Genomic DNA, 21,036 nt, shown 5'->3' with positions numbered 1-21,036 from the left:
AGAGTTCAAAATGTGTTAATTACATAAATAAAATGTAATTTTCTCTGTAGCACTACATGGTTTTCATAACCAACACACCTTAGTTGTTCACACAAAGCATAAAGGTAAAAAACAATATATACAGTGTTATCTTCATTTTAGATGTGAAAAAGTATTTGTGGCTCCCAGTGTTTTCTCTTGCGTGGAAACCGGGTCCAAATGGCTCTTTGGGTGTAAAAGGTTGCTGACCCCTGCCCTAGACCATCCCTAGAAAAACTTGGGCTACTTGGTTCCACCTAGAAATTCTGTCCAAAAACTCATGAATAGAATTATTAACAGAGGGGAGCCCAGCAGAGTCAAAAACGGAGAAGGAGTCCAACTTATTGCTGCCTGTGCAGACCAAGGTGTAGCTGCGGTCATACAGGGACCGGCACATCTCCCACAGGAAGGGGGTTCCCCCCAAGGGACACTGTGAAATCCCTCCTTCAAGTCCACAAAACATATGTAGACTGGTTGGTCAAACTCCCACGCAAGCTCAAAAGTGTTCGAGAGGCTAATGAGCTGCTCCAGCATTCCACTACCAGGTAAAAAACCTCCTGAATCTGAGGTTCAAACAAAGGGATGGACTATCGGTACTGAAGAGGGACTACCACCCCATTTTGCCAAGATTGCTGCTGTTTTTACTAAGTTCATTATTTTACTTCTGTTGATCGTATGTTATTTTATTGATCAACAATATATATTTTGCAATTCAATATTACAAACCTTAACTTATGTTATATGGGTAGTGCTATTAAATTTAACTGGAGTGTCACTTTTTAATACAGGGTAAGATATATGTGAGTTTCTATAGAATATGAAGCCACAGCTCAGTGCTGTGAGAACACATGTGTCTTAAGTGTCATCTTACAATTCATTTGCATCTATTCCTTCATTCCATGGAATTTGCTAGTGAGAAAAGCCTCTGCCTTCCCAAATTAGCACACTTGTTATTTTTCCACATAAGGTCACCATAGGGTCTGTCGTCCATGTTTTTCAATTGCGCTGACTTTTCCTCCCTGAAAGGAAGGAATGTGTGTCTGTGTGTTTGAAAAAGCCACAAAGAAATGCAGCAGAACACTGTGTTAACAGATTAGATGGTGGCATTTCAAACTAGCCTTTTGTTAAATGTGACAAATGCAGATTTGCTTATCTTGTTAGACCACTTTGATTAACATTTATATTAGCAAATATCATTATCACTGCCCTATCAATCATAATGTATCCTTCAAAAATCAGCTATCCTTATGTAAAGTTCATTAAAATAATATTACAGAAACGTCAAGAGATTTATTCTAAAGACACTTCTTCAGCTAAGAGTCTAAGAGGAGAAACACACACAGATGCTGCAGCATTTACTTGTATACAAGGGCGATCACAGAACGCTCACACCAGAGTGGGGGCCCTGTGATGCGCGTTCTGTTCTTGCACGTGTCTTTATTTATACATAAGAAAAATGAATACATTTGACGTGAGCATGTGTGTATGTGTGTGTGTGTGTGTGTGTGTGTGTGCGTATGTGTGTGTGTGCGTGTGTGTGTGTGTGTGTGTGTGTGTGTGTATGTGTGAGTGCGTGCGTGCGTGCGTGTGTGTGTGTGTGTGTGTGTGAGTGCGTGCGTGTGTGTGTGTGTGTGTGTGTGTGTGTGTGTGTGTGTGTGTGTGTGGGAGGTCAGAACTGCTTGTTTGACTTCTTCCTATCGCTGTGAGAAGACTCAGATACAAATATCAGAACATGTTTTATAAAGAACAATCAGTCCTGAACAATGAAAAGAACAACCAGTTCTAAGCAAGGAAATGATCATCATGCAGCATTCTATCACAAGCAAACTTATATCATTAAAAGCTTATACTGACTAAAACATACAATTTTCTATTGACATTCCCTCCTGTTGTCAGTATAACCTTTAAGTGAGATATCAGTATGTAACATCTTGTTGTACATTTTCTGTCACATCATCATTAATCACACAAAGTCTTCACATTCCAACAGGTCGGGGTCATCACCATCATCATTTGTCACGGCAATGTATGCAGCTACAGTGGAAACGATTATGCAGTTAATCATGAGTTTTAGACATGGCAGGATACATGTTACAAAACACAAAATAAAAGTAAAAAATACTCCAGCTCCGATGAGTAAGATAAGATAAGATAAAACTGTATTAATCCTATTAACTGTAAAATTCGGTTTCCAAATAGCACAGCACCGACAGAAGCTACAGAATGTGAGCAGAATACTATATATACACATATATAAATACAGAGACATACATATAAATAAGAGTATACAAAAGGTAGAAACAGAATAAATACAAATACAAGGGAATTGCAAGTATTTCAAGTATTGAAGTCTACTGCACCGTTGGTTATTAACAAAAAGTATTGCACAGTGAAAAGGCAGTAGTAGTCTTTTTAGCACCTGTAGCCAGGAGCCAGTGTAAAGCCAAGAAAACCAGTCACTTGTATTACTCACATAGTCCTGATTTTGGGCCTGCTGGATCTGTCTCAAGGCGTTTGGGGCGTCAGTCATGTTTGATGAGTGTACATTGTCTGGTATGTAAGTGCAGCAGGTGTTTTTGAAGAGGACGCAAAGTCCCCCTTTCTCTGCCAGTATCATGTCCAAAGCTACTTGATGTTGCATCACTGCGATCCGTAATGCATTGATTTCCTGATCTTGCTGTTCGTTGATCTTGCATGAAGCGTTCAAGAAGAGTCCAAAGCGGTAGTCCAGAGTTTCGATCCTCAGCATGTTTTTTTCCGGTTCCCACCCAGGGGAACAATGTGTGGAGTACTTTCTGTCCGGTAGTCCACAGTTTGAATTCCTCAGGTACGTTGCTTCGGGTCATGTGGTTGAAGTTTAGGGAACGTAGATCTTCTTTTCCGGCGTGCTGTAGAAGTGATGTTTACTGCGGTCATCCTGAAAGTGTGGTCTGACAGGAATATAGGAGCACATGTTCCTGTCCAGCCTGGGGGCAGTATGAAATATGCCCGTTGTCCACATAGCTAGGCCATTCCTTGCACCCAGTACGTGCCGTTAGAAGATCCACTCATATTCACAGGGGCGCCCTTTCCGAGGCCTGCAGTTTGGACGCAGTTTGTCGTGTTTCCAACGGGTGTGTTACCTTTCTCTTGTTGATAACACATGGAGTGGTTCTTCCCTGGGAGTTAGTCCAGAAACACTGGGAAGTGGATGGATGTATTCCGGTTTGTCACGTTGAAATCGATCCAGAAGAGTTGATCACATGTTCCATTACTAAGTCCAACAGCATGTGGGATTGTGTCGTTGGTGATGATTCAGCTGTGTTGGAATCCAATGCCAGCTAAGCTGGCTGCACACTTTGCTTGAGTGTTGTTCATATATTCACCATATAGTGTGGGGTGTGTTGATGTGCTGGGCATATGAGAACAGACATAACAGTCTGTATTTGCCGATTCCACCTTGGTCCTGTCGTGGATATAACGGTACCAGGCATTGTTCATCCAAGGGTGGATGTGGTCTTGCATCATATCTCTTAGGTGCGAGTTGTCGTGCGTCCATCTTTTCTGTCTGCCTCGTGGTTCAGCTGTTGTTGGCGTCAGCTGGGGTCCTGTAAGGGTGAGCGTCGTAGTCAAGGTAACCAAGAGGGTCCACCTTCCCATGGTTGTACACACCTGCACCTGGCTGCCCTAAAGTTGATCGGATGGAGATTGGAGTGCGGGCTTACCCTACGGGGGCCCAATCAGCACTGCCCCCCCTCACCCCCGAAGCAACCAAGCGCGAGTGAGACTTTCCTTTACTAGTTGATTTCTGTGGAGGAAGTGGAATCCTCGGGGACCTCAACTTTTTTGCAGTGGCTCTGATGTATCCAGGAGGGTCTCTCCGCTATTTTGCAGGCACTTGGTATGGACCCTCCCACCGTGGCGAGCTCCAATTTTTTCTTTGGAGTACTCGGACGAGGATCCAATCACCTGGCTTCAACCTGCAAAAAATAGGTGAAGAACAGTCTTGCGGCAGTTTATTGTCCAAAACAACTTCTCTGTTTGTCAAAATTGTCGGTTTATTATAAAGACCATTCCTTGGATTACCCCTCCTGATGAGCCATGGCTTAAAACCATGGCTCACTAGAGCGGCTGTTTTGTGTAATGATTTGGGAAGAATGGGCTTTCCTGCTATTTTCAATATGTCATCAGTGTCTAGTACTGCTCCGTGTTTTAGCCATTGTTTATTCTTTAGGTGGTGCTTTTTGTTCGTCCTGCAGTACAGACAGTCGAATGGTGTGATTTTCATGAGTTGTTAATAAGACTGTGGTTTTTATGGCTGCTGCTGTTTTTTCAGCTTTGTCAGCAAAATTGTTTCCCTTTCTAATTTCAGAGTCATCCTTCTGATGTGCTGAACATCAGAAGCATATTGCTAAATGTCGTATCACATGACGAGTTTTCTCCCATGTAAACAGATGTGTGCTATGATAAAATCTTCCTCCACACACTAGAAACAAGAAACTAATTTCAACCCTCTGTTACGTTTTATTATTATTATTTTATACTTATACTTATATACTTATTTTATAATCCAGTCATTTTTCAAATCTAGTATCAATCAACTAATTTGCATATCAGCTCATAATGCGCTAAGTTGATAGGTCAACAGAAATGCACGTTCAAAAAGAATTTCCTTCATACAGTAAATTACTTGTTTTGCATCAATCAAACAGAAAGCATTCCACAATTTATTGTATTACCAACTAAATTTATTGTCTGATTACTGCTTGGTCATACCAGACTCTCTCTGTGTCTTTATTTTTTCTTCTCTGTTTTCACAAACGTTTCACCTATTGTCTTGCAAGCTGGAGAGTTAAATGTCAGCAGTGGATAAATTCAGCATTTGATAACAAAACTCTGTTAAGTTTTTCCTGCTTTAACACCAATGAGAAATATAGGCGCATGTGTAGTGTGTGCTATAGTATAAGCTGTCCTTCATTGCATGTATGTGTGTTAGTACACTTGCATGTAGGGCCTGTGGGCCTCTCTCACCCAAAAAGGGCATTTTCTTAACAGCTGCCTTTCTCTTGCATGTGTTCAGAAAGGCAAATGTGCTTGTAGCAGTTGTGAGATTATTATGCTGTTATATATTACATTATACCTGTAATCAAAATGAGTGAATCATGATACTGCTGTAGGCCACATCATACTTCTTGTGTAATCAATATGTAGTTTTAGTTTGCATCATACTTCTGAGTTAAAAGAATGTGAAAATCATTAGATTAATTAGATAGGTTGGTATTATCCTATACTGCTGATTTGCTGTGAGTGAGTTACACTATTTCATGTCATTTCATACTGCTGAGTTATAAAGAGAATATTGTGTTCAGAGAGTCAGGGCCTTTTTTTTTTTTTTTTCCTCTCATTGTAGAGACAACAGAACACATTGCACGGGAGCAGATAAACAGGGAGCCAAGGTCATAACTCAGGCTCACTGGGAGTTAGAAAGAATGTAAATGCTTAGTTTTGTGGCTGTGGTGCATTTTGTATGGCTTCTTTTCTTTTGTTTAGTAGCTTTCTGCCTTCACCTGAGAGGGTGTGCCCTAAGTATGTGACTTTATAATTAGAGTTTATTTAAAGATACCTTGTGGCCTTAATTCAGCGACGTAACACAGCCATAGTATTTTGCTTACACCCTCCCTCTGTGTGGCCAGTCACTAAAATGTCATCTACGTAGAGTAGAAACTGTCTCTGCCCCTCAAAAGTGAAGCCAAACACTGAGAAAACGTTTGATAAGTCTGTCACTGAGAACCATTGTTTTATTTTGGAGTGACTTGATTCAGTATAGTGTGGGGATTTGCTACTACTGGTGGCATCATTTCAGTGATTTCATTTATTGCTCGCAGATCATGCACTAGACGGTATTTTGCAGTATTAGCTTTCTTCACCACTTAAACAAAACATCACTCTTTGTTTGTTTTATTATTATTATCATTATTATCATTATTATTATTATTATTATTGTTATTATTATTTTAAATTCTCCTTTCTCAAAAACAGAAAATGAAATTGTAGTTGTTCTTGGCTGAGAAACACAAAACCCCTTCTTTCTTTTTTTTTTTCTTTTTTTTTCCCAAGACAAGAAACTAAGTTTTAACTTTTCTGCCTTATCACCTAAAACAAAGCAGACAACCCAGCTCTCAGCTGGCTCTGAACTTATCATCATCAAGGTCGCATGATGAGAGCTACTTCAGAAGTCAAAGTACTCCTCACTCAAGCAACACGTCAAAAAAACAAAAACAAAAAGCAAAAAAACTCTACACACACTACACAGAGAACAGCAGTAAAGACACAACTGAAAATGCTGTTCTTCTTCGTTCTCCTTGAATTTTAGAATAAACTTCACCTGCATTAGTAAATCATATGCCTAATCATTATGTGTCACTAGTGTGATCACAGATTTATTTATTTTTTTCCAATTCAACAAAACAAAACAAAACAAAAAGGCTGCTGCCAAAAACAAATCAGAAGTATGAGGGGAAAAAAACTGAGCTCACAGACAGCTGCATGTTGCAGCTCCTGCTCTAAAAAATGTGTAACCTGCTCATCAGCTTACAGTGACCACATATTTAATTCAGCTTCTCACTCTTGTAGCTTTAGCTGTTATAGACAGGGTTTAGCTTATTAGTTGTTACTATAGGTGTGCTCTATATTTCAGCAATGTCTTATCTAGGATGACAGGTTTTCAAGCAGGTCAAGTGCTTCTATGCACTTAAAGAAAATATCTAAACTAATTATTTTCTTCATCTCATATGTCATTGTACTGAAGTTGAGCAAACCTTAAGCTTGATGCAGACTACTTTTAGCAATTATCCACCTCACATCATAACTGACTGAGGTGCCTCTTCATATTAATATTATTTCATTATTAACGCTATTATCTCTTTATATAACAGCAATAGTATATTACAATATTTATTTATATTTTATTTGTATCCACCAAGGGTGGTGATCTGCAGTTTCACCCTTTCCCAAGCTGGAGACATTTACCTTTTCACTCACTTTCCTTGGCTGAACAATGACAAAACCTTAATATACCTTATGCATTTCTCTAATTTATTTAATATGTGTTTGTGTGAATCATTCTGTTCATTCAGGGCATGGTCTTCATCCCAACTATGTGTCATTGTTAATACCAGTTTACAGGTTGTTATCCTTGCTATCATCAACTTGAATACATTACAGTTAAGTTCTAAATCAATTTAGCCTTTTGTTTATTTTACTTTATTCCTCTTGTATCTATATGTATTCAGTCGGGTCTGTTTCCAGCCCTTTTAAACTTCTACTTTGATCTTGAATTTTTCACTTGGTGAGGGATTATTATGTTCTTCCTGATCTGAACTATTCTCTTCACCTGAGCTGCTATCCTGTTCTGAGTCACTGTCTTCTTTGTTTGTTAATGCTTTTACTCTTTTTTGCCTGTTGTCCTCTCCATTCCTCTCCCCTTCTTTTGGATTATTCCTGCTCCGGTTTGTTGTTTTTCTAACCATCCCTCATCAGGTGTTAATTTTGCTTGTTTATTCCCCATTTTTAAAGATTTTGCTGGGCCTTCACTGACACGCTTGACTTCAGAGTGGTTTACTGATACGGCCTTCGACTTGACCCTAAAGGTCAAGCGGTATCAGTTTTATGAGACGAAGCTCAACCGTTCTCCTCTGTCACCAGTACGTGAGCCTCAAGCAAACAACAAAATAAAATAGAAGTAGTTCAGCAGCGTATTGTGCTGTAAAATCAACTTACTTCTAGACACATACACACATAGACATTTGCGCGCCTTTACAATTCGTTATGAAGTAATTACGGCTACTTCTAAAACCTAAGTCTAATTCGGTTCATTTTGGCGAATCCTAACCTATTTTATTTTTCTATTTTGTTTGTTATTCGGTTCATTACGGCGATTCCTAACCAAAATAGTGTTTCTCTCACCCTCAGACGTCTCACTGGTGGTTCGGATCGCCAGACTGAATCCCACCGCCGTGGACCAGACTAAAAACACCGGCCTGGACCCGAATTTTAGCGTCCCAGGTCTTTCGGCCTCGTCTAAGAGGGCTGTGCATAGACTTCGGTGCTGGCTTCCCACGGCGTCAGGAATCAGTGCTGGATCCTGGAACAGAGTCACAGATAACAGTTCTGATATTTCTGCCCCGGCTTCGAAGGACCAAAATAAATGTCAAGAGATTTATTCTAAAGACACTTCTTCAGCTAAGAGTCTAAGAGGAGAAACACACACAGACGCTGCAGCATTTACTTGTATACAAGGGCGATCACAGAACGCTCACACCAGAGTGGGGGCCCTGTGATGCGCGCTCTGTTCTTGCACGTGTCTTTATTTATACATAAGAAAAATGAATACATTTGACGTGAGCATGTGCGTATGTGTGTGTGTGTGTGTGTGTGTGTGTGTGTGTGTGTGTGTGTGTGTGTGTGTGTGGGAGGTCAGAACTGCTTGTTTGACTTCTTCCTATCGCTGTGAGAAGACTCAGATACAAATATCAGAACATGTTTTATAAAGAACAATCAGTCCTGAACAATGAAAAGAACAACCAGCTCTAAGCAAGGAAATGATCATCATGCAGCATTCTATCACAAGCAAACTTATATCATTAAAAGCTTATACTGACTAAAACATACAATTTTCTATTGACAAGAAACATTTGTGCTAGGATTTTATAACAAATTCAAATGTTTCATCAGGGGGTAAACATATTTGTGGTATGAAAATTATATAATAATATGTTCTACTTTAAGCTCAGCTACAAGGGTCTCTGTGTTACATCACGGCCATTTCTCAGGCATTCATCTGTGATGAGCTATGTTGCTCAACTAGCCTTCTGGTATTTGCATTTGGTACCTTGGTTACCTAACAGCCTGTGTGTTTGTGTAATGTCAGCATGGAAACTATAGGGCAGTCCCATTGATGGTGAAAATACCACTGACTGCAGGATTTGATTTAGGAATGTGTGGACTGGATTTCTAGCCTGTTACCCCTGAATGTATTTTGGTGACTTAATAACATTAATATCCCTGTACACATCTGGTTTGATGCTATATTGTTTTTAAAAAATAACCTTTAAACTGCTATTTACTGGATCTTGACATACACTTTCAACTCCATTTAATAAAGGATTTAGATCTACATCTTAACTAATTTTTAGGAAATTCAGGACATTTAAAGAAAATTTGGTAGAGATATAAGTAATTTAATAGATTAACTCTCAAAGTATTTTAATATCGATAATGTAATATTTTAATAAATAGATTAATCTATTAAAGATTTAGGGGTCGTCACGTCTCCAGCCACTCTCTTCTTCACCTCTCTTGTCCACTGTCCATTGGATGACTGACCCCAGTTATTTAGAGTAATCTACCTTCTCTCTGAGCTGATCCCTGATATAAACCCACCCTGATTTTGAATCCATCTGTAACTCCTACTGGCAACCTTACCACTGTCTTGGCATCCAGTCATATGCTTCAATTTCTAGTCACAGTGCAACTCCCTCTGACCTTCTCCATACTTCTCCATCAACACTCTCAAACCAAACATCACATCTATAGTATGCTTTCTCTGCATTAAGCCATACTGCTGCTCACTGATCATTCTCAGCCTAGCTTCATCAACTCTTTCCCATATCTTCACTACAACAGTTCTGCACATCAACCTTGTTCTTGAAATTCTGTATCAGTACACTTCTTCTCATCTGCCATCATGTCAGCTGGACCAATCATCTTTCCAGTCTTTATCATCGTCTTAGCTGCGTTAACTGTTACACATACATCATCCCTTTGTGAATGCCATGTGAAGTTCTGCCTTTGTGTTTGGCCTGGCAAAAATCACCGGTGTTTGTTTACTCAACTAAGTTCTGACTTAAGTTCTAGCTTAATTATATGGGAAAGATGAATGAACTGAAATGTCTTGACGCATTCTCAATCATCCAGGTAAGTAAATCTCCAAAGGTTGATTCTGTTCATCTGGACGCAGCGTTTTCAGTGGGAGAAACGTTTAGTCACTGAAGAAGAAGTCACTTGGATGAGTGACGAAACATCGAACAGAATCAACTTTTGGAAAATGAACTGAAATGTCACTTTATGTACATTTTTATTTATCTACTAACTAAAGATACATGTATGACTGTGACAAATTTTGACTGTTTATCAGCTTAAAACAATGAAGGCAACCAGCTGCATTTTTTAAAAATTCGGTTAACTTATTTGAATTTCCAGGACCATCATGAGGAATTATTATCAGTGAAAGGTACAAATAGGACAAGCAGCTGCTGAACTCACACGCAACTCTGCAGTTCCACTTGACAAAGCTTTATAGTTTGTCCCAGATCACTGTTTTGATTGATACTCGCGCTGGTTTGATGGTTTTGTGTTTGGTGCAGCAGACAAAAATAGCAGTTAGCTCATTAAAACAGACACATCTACTGTTAAACACTTTTTTTTTCTTTTTTGTTAATTTTGTTTTGTTTTAATCGATAAAAATACATCATAGGAGGTTTCTTACACAAAATCTGTCTTGTTATAAATCCCCGGAAGGATTTGAGGTTTGTTCTTATGTCAGAAAAGGACTGTGAAGCTAAACTATTACTTTAGCTTGCAAATGGCATTAAATAAATTGTTTTATTCCTCACTGAATGTGGTAAAACTTTAGACAAACCAAATAAAACTCATTCTCGTTACCATGTTAAATCATATGATTTTATAAGCATTTAAACATGCCAGAAGTATTACTGCATCCAGCCAGTATATTGTCCACTCTTGCATTGTTTCAAAATGAGTCTGTGATTCTTGCTTGTGACAAAGCAAAAACAACTGCTTTCGTCAGTCAGACACAAACACAGAGATACTGAATGTAAACTGGGTACATTTCCACATCGTGACTAATACGACCAACCCAGTATGGTCTATGAATTAGTGACATAAACACTGTTATGTAACACATGCTGTGGATTTCCCAGTTACATAAGCTACATTTAATACCAGCAAACCAGTATCTCAGCAGCTTTTCTTTGCCCAACTGCTTTGAAAACCCAAGTGACGTTTCCTGGCCATTTCTTATATAAAAAGTACATTGTTCATCTCTGTTATGAACAATGAGCGCCTCTGTTAGTTCCCTGTCATTTTACATTATTCTTTAAGCTCCGAGAAGTTTTCGTAAAGCCAGATAAAGACTTGCCAGGCAGTGTTGACACAAGTGAACCAAAAGGACACAGTTTCTTAAGCACTTCCCTTGTTTCACATTGCTGTCAACTTTGATCAGTATGTTCATTATTTCCCAGACCTGAGCCACATAGTAAACTCAAGAACGCTTTGTACCTAAAATCCAAAAGGGTCATCATTTCATCGGTGTTACTCAACAACACTTGCCACTAATCCACAACTGGCTGACCTTTGAAAACAATACCTTGTTGTTTCTACACCAATGTCAGTCAACCCTGGTGTCTGTTCAAAGTTCATCATCATCAACATTGTTGCTGGGGTACAGAAAAAAACTTCACTGGATTTGAAAAAATACACCCCTTCTTACTGCTGCTGCCAAAGAGGACAAACTACACTCTGTGATACTCTATTATGCTCACATTTCTCTAACTATAGTTTGAGAAAACTTTGTTATGATCTGTAACAAAAATTATATTTGTTGGTAAGTCAATAAGGACAAATTCCTTATTGACTTACTAATAAGGATTTATTGACACCATTGACATTAACAATTCAGGTTACACGCCTAATTCTTAATTGATTCTCTTTATGATAACCATATCTATTTTTTCATGGAAAAAAGGTGGGTACTCACTGAATAGCAAACTCTGAGACTGAAAAAACAAGCCAATACAAAAGAATCACTGGGTGCTAGCTCCACAGCGAGCCAGTTCCTATATTTAAACCCAGTACAAAAAAGTTTTGGTTACTGGTCTAATTGTCATTTCATAACAATTGAACAGGAGTTTACTCACTCCTCACTCATTCCTTAGTTCTGAGAAGTTTTCATCTGGACAATGCCTCGACAGGAAACTATGCTAGGCTTCAGCTCTTCTAATTCTGAATTGGACGTCACATCTCAACTGTGTTTCTGGTATTAGTACTTTTGGGATCAATTTTATTGTAATCATCTTTCCAAGAAATTTGTTTTCCAGTTTAGCTGTAGAAATTATATTTAGGACTAGTACACATCTGTTTCTGTAAGATGCACTCATTTTTGGACAGGGTTTGCTAAACAAGTTAGTTGCCAGCACTCCACTGTCTTGACCACAATAACTTTGTGGACGTTGCTAAAATGCTTCAGCAAAAAGTAAAAGCTAGGCAAAGGTGACATTAGAGAGAGAGAGAGAGGGAGAGACAAAAGACTCAGTTTTAATAACCCTATAGTACCATATCACCCCATTAGAGCGATTCACTCTCGCACTGCAGGCTTACTTGTTGTTCCTATAGTATTTAAAAGTAAAATGGGAGGCAGAGCCTTCAGTTTTCAGGCCCCTCTTTTGTGGAACCAGCTTCGAGTTTGGATTCAGGAGACAGACACTATCTCTACTTTTAAGATTAGACTTAAAACTTTCCTTTTTGCTAAAGCATATAGTTAGGGCTGGATCAGGTGACTGTCAATTCTCTCTTAGTTATGCAGCAATAGGCATAGGTTGCTGCAGGATTCACATGAGGCTTTGAGTGTTTCTTCTTCAGTCACCTTTCTCACTCACTATGTGTTAATAGACCTCTCTGCAATGAATCATACCTGTTATTAATCTCTGTCTCTCTTCCACAGCATGTCTTTATCCTGTTTTCCTTCTCTCACCCCAACCAGTCGCAGCAGATGGCCCCGCCCCTCCAGGTGAGCCTGGTTCTATTGGAGGTTTCTTCCTGTTAAAAGAGAGTTTTTCCTTCCCACTGTCGTCAAAGTGTGTGATTTGGCGCTGTATAAATAAAACTGAATTGAACTGAATAGATTTAACCCAAGGAGCTTGAAAACAAAAATTACCTGGAGCTTGACAGCAAGCTTTATTAGACAGTTGGCTTGCAAGAGAACATAATTCAACAAATCACAACACTACAAGCTTGTCATTCACTGTATTCTATATCTGACTTGACCTGACCTGATGACCTTATATTAAAGAGAATCAGATTACGTTTATAAGTAAGTAACTATTTTGTTTGTTATGAGTTAGCTGAACCAGTTCATATTTCACGTACAAATTTGCTCAGTACATACAGAGAAAAATACAGCAATCATATGACCCCCAATGAGCAAGCACTTTGGCGACAGTGGGAAGGAAAAACTCCCTTTTAACAGGAAGAAACCTCCAGCAGAACCAGGCTCAGGGAGGGGCGGGGCCATCTGCTGCGACCGGTTGGGGTGAGAGAAGGAAGACAGGATAAAAGACGTGCTGTGGAAGAGAGACAGAGATTATTAACAAGTACAGTAACAGTACTGGTAATTATGGTGACTGATAAATCAAAACCTAAAACGGGAAGAAGAAGAAACCTTCAAATATGTTTTCAAATACGTTTTAATGATTTGAGCAGAGTTGGACAGAGTGTAAACAAATAAAGAAATAAATATATGAAGCATATTGGCTGATGTATCAGATGATGTGATTTTGGAATCATTGAATATTGGTATCTTTTTTAATATTTGGTCAGCCTCTAGATAAAACTATACATATACTTTCACAGTGTATTAGTTAAAAGCAACTCATTGTAAGAAAATGCCAAGCATCCTTTTAGATATCCTCTTGCTTTATTTTTAATATATGCACTTTTCTAAATGAATATGAAGGTCTTGCTATGTTAAGTGCCTTCTGTCCTCAATTGAAAAAAGACAGCCTTTCAATGTTTCTTGGAGCCATAGGCCATAAGTGGTTCTTTTTATAAGGACACAGTGCCAATTCAGAGTCCTGGCTGTTGGTCAGCATATAGAACCGCTGACCGACAGCCACCCAAGTGCCGATTTCCCTTTAGTGAAAAGGTGATCCAGAGCATCTCAGTTTTATTTATGCAGCTGCAATTGAAGACTGCACTTGCATATGAAATTATATGTGGTCTGGACAAAATAGCAGAGCTACCACATGAAAAGGATTCTAAAACTACTAAAGTCACAAAAAAAAGAGCAATCTGACAAATTAAGATCCAGTGGATGTTAGTGGTAAAAGCTGAGCGTACACCTCAGTGAATCAGTGAATCTTAGCACACTTTGACAAATGTCAAATTCTTATATTTGCTGGTATTTTCAGCAGCCTGTAACAAAATCCCCAAACCATCCCCCTAAAACTCAATAATTTCGACATTTAGTGTGTCTCATATATCCCCAAAGAAAGTTGTTGTATCTGTCAAAAGGCTTCTCCCACTAGATTTTACATGCACGAGTTTTACTCTTTTTGGAATTGATTTTACTTTGCACATGAAAGTCGCTCTCTCAGCTTTCATGTGCAAACTTTCTGTAGCTAAGGCTTAGAGGCAGCACAGCAGTGCAGAGGTTAGTATTGTCAGCTCACAGCAAGAAGCTTTTTGAATTGAACATGCTGAGTGGCATAGATTATATATAATCCCACCGTGTGTTTTGATTTCCTCGCACAGTTCAAACTGACAGAATCACACGTGCAGTAGATGTAAATGTGAGTGCGAATGGTTTCTTTCCTGTCTGTGATAGACTGGCACCTCAATGCCAGCTGGGATCAGTTGCTTGCAAACAAAAGTTCTCATCAGCAGGTGGGAGAAAACTATCTGAAACAGCGCATTGGTATCTGGGTATCTGTTGTGTGTCATACATTCTGATTCATAATTATTTATGAAAAAAATAATATTTTCCATTTTTAAAGGGTGACAAACCTGAATTTAGAGATTGCAGAGGGTAATGATGGAGTAAATTACTTCACAGCTCGTATGTATTATTTAAAAAAAAAAAAACACACTGAAAATGTTACTTAGGCATTAAAACTACTGCATTGAGTTTAGAAAAAGTTAAAAGTTTGAGTTAAAACACAATGCTTACTTTTTTTTAGCTCTTTTTTCTTAGTTACCATGGTAACTATTGGCATCGCCACTTTGTTTGGAGAAAACCTGTAGATGTAAAATGTACTACCTACTGAATACATTACTTACCACAAGAAAAGCAATAATTCATGTCCATGAAAACAAACATAGCGGTTTTTCATGACCATTTCATATTTGGTTTTTAGACCGGGCTCATGCATGTGAGAGAAAATTGGACAGAGCATGAAGGAAGGCCTTTTAAATAAGATTTGTGAGGAGAAATAAACACTCTTGACATTTCTTTAGCTCCTACTTTGGCTCATTCCTGTACACAAGGTGTACTAATTGAGATTGACCTATTGACCTTGAACTTGTAGCACATTACAGTTTCGGCTGCTAACAGGTCAAACTTTCAGTATATATTGTTTTTATATGTGGTCTGTGTCCAAACCTTCCTTCAGAACCAAGTCCTGATGATTTAGCCACATGGCTTTAAAGGCCTCTGGTAAGGTCCCCGGTTCAGGCGCAAAGCCTCAATTCTCCACACCCCTTAACTAATGTTTTCCATTAGCTTTGAGGCACATACGCAGGCTTACCTGAGCTTCAGCCCCCCAACCTGGCTCCCTTTCTCCTCTAGAAGAGAACAAAGGCACCGTGATACTCATTACATGCCACACTGAAGATTTAACACAGATGTCAGGCCGTTTACGCTCAACCCAAAAACCTCTTTTACAGGCACATAAATTCATTGGAGTCCGTTCGTTTGATGTTAGACTTGGCTTGCAGGCGAGCCATATACGTCACAGGATTGACAAACTGTGGATCTTTGAAGTCTTGCACTGGTAATCCAGATATTTCGAAGGGTTACTGGATGAAATCAGAGCTACAAAGCCTAGATTGTGCCAGTCAGTTAAGATCAGAAGTTTATCATTTTTAACAAACTTTTTTGAATTATCTTTCCAAATAGGAAATGATGAAACTTTACAATTGCATACTACAGTTATTTCCTTCAACGACACTAAAATGTGCCCCTGTGAGCACTTTAACGAGCAATTAATGTAACCAACCTTGGAGATTTTATAAGCCAAGGAAACACAGTAAATGCAATAAGAGTGTTTAATTTGAAAGAGAATTTAATAAATGTTCCTTACGACAATATACCATTATGCTGTTTTATATATGGAACATGACTTAATGGCACAGCAGCATCTTTCAGGGGTGGTCCTCTATCGTTAGAGCTCCATAGTTATGCTCCATAGGTACACTCTCACAAACCTTGTGGGCAGAACACATGGCACCCAACTGTGTGAACAGTAACGTGGAGAATAATGTCAGATAAAGACCTCCCCAAGTAGCAGTAACTCAGAGGACCTCCTTATGGAGCTTAGAAAAAAGTTAGATCTCTAAGTGCAAATTCTTTATTTTATATTATGTCATATGTGGAAGGTAAATTAATGTTCTTGAATAAAGTGAATATTGCATGAATTTTAGGTTGTGTGTAAAAGAAAGACTAGCCTGAAAAGTGAAGCCTATGTCTGTATTGTCTTAAACCTCTATTCTTTGTAAAGACAAAGCATTATTCCTTTGGCTGCAAAAGGACTTCCAGTTGTACACAAACCTGATCCTTAGATCCTGGTGTGGCTTAATGGTAAGAATATTGCAATAGCTTAAAGTCCCATAAGAGTAAGGTGAGATCACAGTGGCAGAGAGTTCAGTACATGTCTTTGTTACAGTTGAGAACAATGCACTGCTCCACAGTAGATCAAAATTTAATTTAAAAGTGGAGTGATTTTTAATCTTCCCAACACTATTGCATTAAGTTGTGACATTTTAGTGGTTACATAGTGCTTGCCAATGTGTACCATGAGAGTAGTCAGTAATCTGCCTCAAAGCTTAGGTTTAATTCATGTGAACAGATTTATCTCCATGATATTTGCTGTTTGATGACTGCAAGCAAGTATAATGCTAGTTTGAGTAAAACACATCAGAGTCAGTCTTGGGTTCAAGTTGAGCAACTAAAGCAACTATATTTGCAGCTTGGGCGAGGTTAGGGTTATGCTTAGACAACTAAGACAATGTTGGGTAAGGTTAGGGAGAGGCTTTGGTTATGGTGAAACAACAAAACGTTTACTCAAATTAAAATGTGACTCACAGCGTGTAATGAATGATTTAAAGCCCAATGCCTTTGTTCATTTGCCACCTTCACCACAACACATGGTGTACTTTCCAACCTGCAATTTCCATGGCAGATGGCCAACAGTGACTTATAGACATCGTCCTTAATTTAGATTTTTCTCACTTTATTAAAAGCAAGGAGACATTTTTAGACTGGAGTCAGTCTAACAGAAAGATTAGATTTCTATTAGATTGTACGTTTGTTAGCAACTTTGGTCATTTTAATGAAGTTAAATAAAGAGTAAGTGTTAATTTGGTAACTTCTATAACTGGTCATTATTATGTCCTCCTACTTTTTCTCAGTTTTCAGCTTGGCTTTAACAAGCTCTTCTTTCAGCAAGTCAGCTGGGTGTTTAGAGGCTCAGTCTCCTAATAGCAATGTGAACACTGTGAGAAATCCAACAATTCACTCTCACTGTTGCTTTATTTTGACTTGCATGGAGTCAAAAATGAATAAAGAGTGGCGAGCCCTTTGATTATATTTTCCCACTGAATTATTTTTACTTGCACAACACGGCCCATTGACAGAATTGCAGTGCTTTCTCTATTTTAAGGCTCTTATTTTCTGCTTCTTGGCTGAGCTTGCACGAAAGGCCTGACCCAAGCTCAGGTCCATTTAGAGCTTCCATTGGCAGGAACCGTCCCAACAACCTTCCGAGTTCAAAAACAGGCTCATCAGAATGATTTCTTTCATGACTGTGCACGCAAAAACATATCTTTAATTTTTTTCTCAGTTGATATGACATAATGATGATTGCATACTTTATATAGAGGGGTATTCTACTGTCATAATTGCTGCATTACTAGCTAGATTAATGATTTTATTTTTTTATATAAAATGTTAATTTAACTTTAAATATTTCTCTCTACAGATTTAATTAGTGTGTATGTATTTGTATATATACATATATTTGCTTGCATCTATGTATGTATAAGCTGAAGCCTTACAGCAGATAAGAAAGAACATTTCCCTGAAAAAATACACACACACACAGTCCAACCCTTTCACCAGGATTTCATGCTGGTGGACCCCACACAGTGTTAGAGGCTGAAAGGTTGGTGGTGAGGTGGGTGAGGCAATGCTAACCGATGCTGTAAAAATGCCCACACTTTATACTAATTGCATCACGAAAAAACCTGACACAGTAATTCTGTTTCAGCGAGGGGAAAACTTGAGAGGGAGAGAAATGTTTGGGGGTGGGGGTTATTCAGAGGGAAGTAAACCATGAGTTCGAATTGAGAAATAAAACACATCGCTTCTGTTCTCTTCTACATGGTCACAAATGCTTCAAGTTTTTTTTTTAGTTTTTATTTAGCTCGTATTCTCAAGGTTCACAGTTTCCATTTGCCTCCTGTCAGTGTGCCAATCAAGAAGAAACACTCATCAAGAGTGAACTAAATGTTTTCTAAAGTTATCTTTCTGTGCTGTATTTATTATAGGAAAGTCAATATTTATCACCTCCAAATCCAAAATGATGAGCCTAACTTTACTTGTAATGGCACTGCAACGTAGACACATCAGTGCAACAGTATGAATGCAAACAAGACTTCCCTGACACAGGTTATAGCTATATGGGACTAAATACAGGCCTACAGATAAACCTTAACCTGAAATCTCAAACGTGTGTTTCTGAGAACTTGGTGAATATGAGTTACCAGTTATTTTACTCTCCTGAGGCTAGGGATGGGAATCAAGAACTGGTTCTTGCAGATAACCAGTTCCCAGTAGTTCAGTTCCTTGGAATTGTTTGTCGATTCTGTTCATTGGTTCCACTTGCACTTCCATTACACTCAGCTGTTTTCAGTTCATGTACCAGATAGTGGTGCAGTCTACAGTGTAGATTAAACATTACTTTTATTTTTATTGCACAAAAGGACAAGAGTGCAATGGTACAGTGCAAGCTGCATTATGCTGCTAACGCAACTTTGCACAGATAGCATGCTAACGCTAAGCTAGCAAAGATCCCAGAGTGATGTTAAAAGTGAGCGAAGCGGATGAGCAGTCTGCCTGCACCCTCGATGTTCTACTGTTCATGTTTCTAAAGTAAAATCACCGTGCCGATCACTTTGATGTGTCTTTGTGCTGGTTTTCTTCTTTACTTTTTGCTGTCACATTTGTACTCATACCTAAATATTAATAGAGAAATATCATACGTGTATCCTCAGGATTTGTGTTGTTGTGTGTAACTACAACCTACATGTTTATATTGTTGTTGTTGTTGTTGTTGTGTGTTTCAGATCATTTTACGGAGAAACGGGAAGGTAATGTAACGAGTCGTGTAATGTATTACTTTTTTCTGGGAATAATTAAGCAATGTAGTGCATTACTTTTAAGAAAAATGGGGTTTCTTTTGGGCTTTTTTTATGACAATCCCAACACTGATCACAACACAGAGAGGAAATACCTCAAACAAGCATTAATATTTGACCACACTATGCAATTAATTTACACCAATGTGTCTTTGATATGCTGCTAAGAGATGCTGGTGACCCTCAAAGCAGAGCCAAAGAAAACCTAATGAGAGTTGATAAGAGAACTGATAAGAAATTAAATCGATAAATTACATCGATAATGGAATCAGAATCCCTAAATTCTTATCCATTCCCATCCCACTTGTAGCTCTGGTATCATCTACTACTAGAGGAAATATGGCTTTCTAGCTAATAAATGCCATGCTACATTATGATTATCAGCTAACTGCTAACTGTACTGTACTGTGAGCCAGTATAGTACACTTTAGACCAAAATATGTTGTGAGACTGAAGCAAATCAGGAAAGCTGTACAACAGCAGGCTAAACAGGCTAAACAGTAAACTAATCCTAGCTAGCTGAGAGGAGTGGCAGATTTACATGATACAGTGGTCCCTTGCTGTAACGCGGTTCACCTTTCGCGGCCTTGCTGGTTTCTTTTGTGCAGCTTTGCATGCTTTTTTATGGGTTTTTTTGTTTTGTTTTTTACAGCGCATTGTGTTCTGCATCCTGATTGGCTGTAGACCATTGTCAGTCAATCTCGTGCCGTGGTCCTGTACAGTACAGAACACGTTCATCTTATCAAATTTACATAAATCTTCGATCGCTAGCAGTGTTACTCTGAAGTGCTGTACTATGTGTTTGCAAGTTTTCTCCCCAACAAACACAAGATAAGATAAGATAAGATAAGATAACCTTTATTAGTCCCACACGTGGGAAATTTGTTTTGTCAATGTCAACTAACGTTTTGCACCGTCAAAGGCATCTGCAGGTGCATTTGGTTTCATTCTGTAGTACTTGACTTATTTTTCTACGAAGGTTTGAACTTTGAGAGTGTTTAAACGAGAGAGAAGTGTGAAAATGTTCATGCCTGTCTGAGAAAAGTGTATAAAGTTTGCAGTGAGGGGTTTTACAGCCTTAAAACATCTATAATAATTGGCTACTTCGCGGATTTCACCTATCGCGGGTTATTTGTAGAACGTAACTACTGCCATAAATGAGGGACCACTGTATATCAAAGTCTTTAAGAAGAACGCTGTAACATTGTTTTCAAATGGCACATTAAAAATTTTTATTATTAGTTATACCAGCTTGAAGTTACACTTTTACATCCCAAAAAGAATGCAGTTTTTAATTATTGCAAAAATAAATTGTTAAAAAAAACAACAGTCTTTAAATATATATAAGCTAAACCTTAGGTAAAACCAGTAATGACGACATGATGAAATAGCTGGTAATGTTCCCATTCCTGCCCTTGATCTTGATGTTGACTCTGGCAGTTGAAGAAAAGTGGTGCAGGAGGCCTGCACGCCTAAGTGAGTTAGCCAAAGAGGGTGATTAGATGTTTTCAGAGCCAAGAAGTGAATTCATAGTAAAGGGTGATGAAAAGT

General features: G+C 38.6%; 2 long non-coding RNA genes across 2 annotated transcripts; one reads left to right on the top strand and one right to left on the bottom strand.

Moving 5' to 3' along the window:
- Positions 1-1,670: 1,670 nt before the first annotated feature.
- LOC112843611 (uncharacterized) lies at positions 1,671-8,088 on the bottom strand. Its single transcript, XR_003216076.1, has 2 exons — positions 7,963-8,088; positions 1,671-3,977 (listed from the first exon to the last, which is right to left on the bottom strand). It is a non-coding gene; the product is annotated as an uncharacterized LOC112843611 (long non-coding RNA).
- LOC109196459 (uncharacterized) lies at positions 7,042-8,219 on the top strand. Its single transcript, XR_002057908.2, has 2 exons — positions 7,042-7,700; positions 7,969-8,219. It is a non-coding gene; the product is annotated as an uncharacterized LOC109196459 (long non-coding RNA).
- The last annotated feature ends 12,817 nt before the right edge of the window (positions 8,220-21,036 follow it).

This window comes from Oreochromis niloticus, linkage group LG22 (genome assembly GCF_001858045.2).
Source record: "Oreochromis niloticus isolate F11D_XX linkage group LG22, O_niloticus_UMD_NMBU, whole genome shotgun sequence".
Lineage (NCBI taxonomy): Eukaryota > Metazoa > Chordata > Actinopteri > Cichliformes > Cichlidae > Oreochromis > Oreochromis niloticus.
The sequence above is the reverse complement of the archived record's forward strand: the minus strand, read 5'-3'. Positions and strand labels throughout refer to the sequence as shown.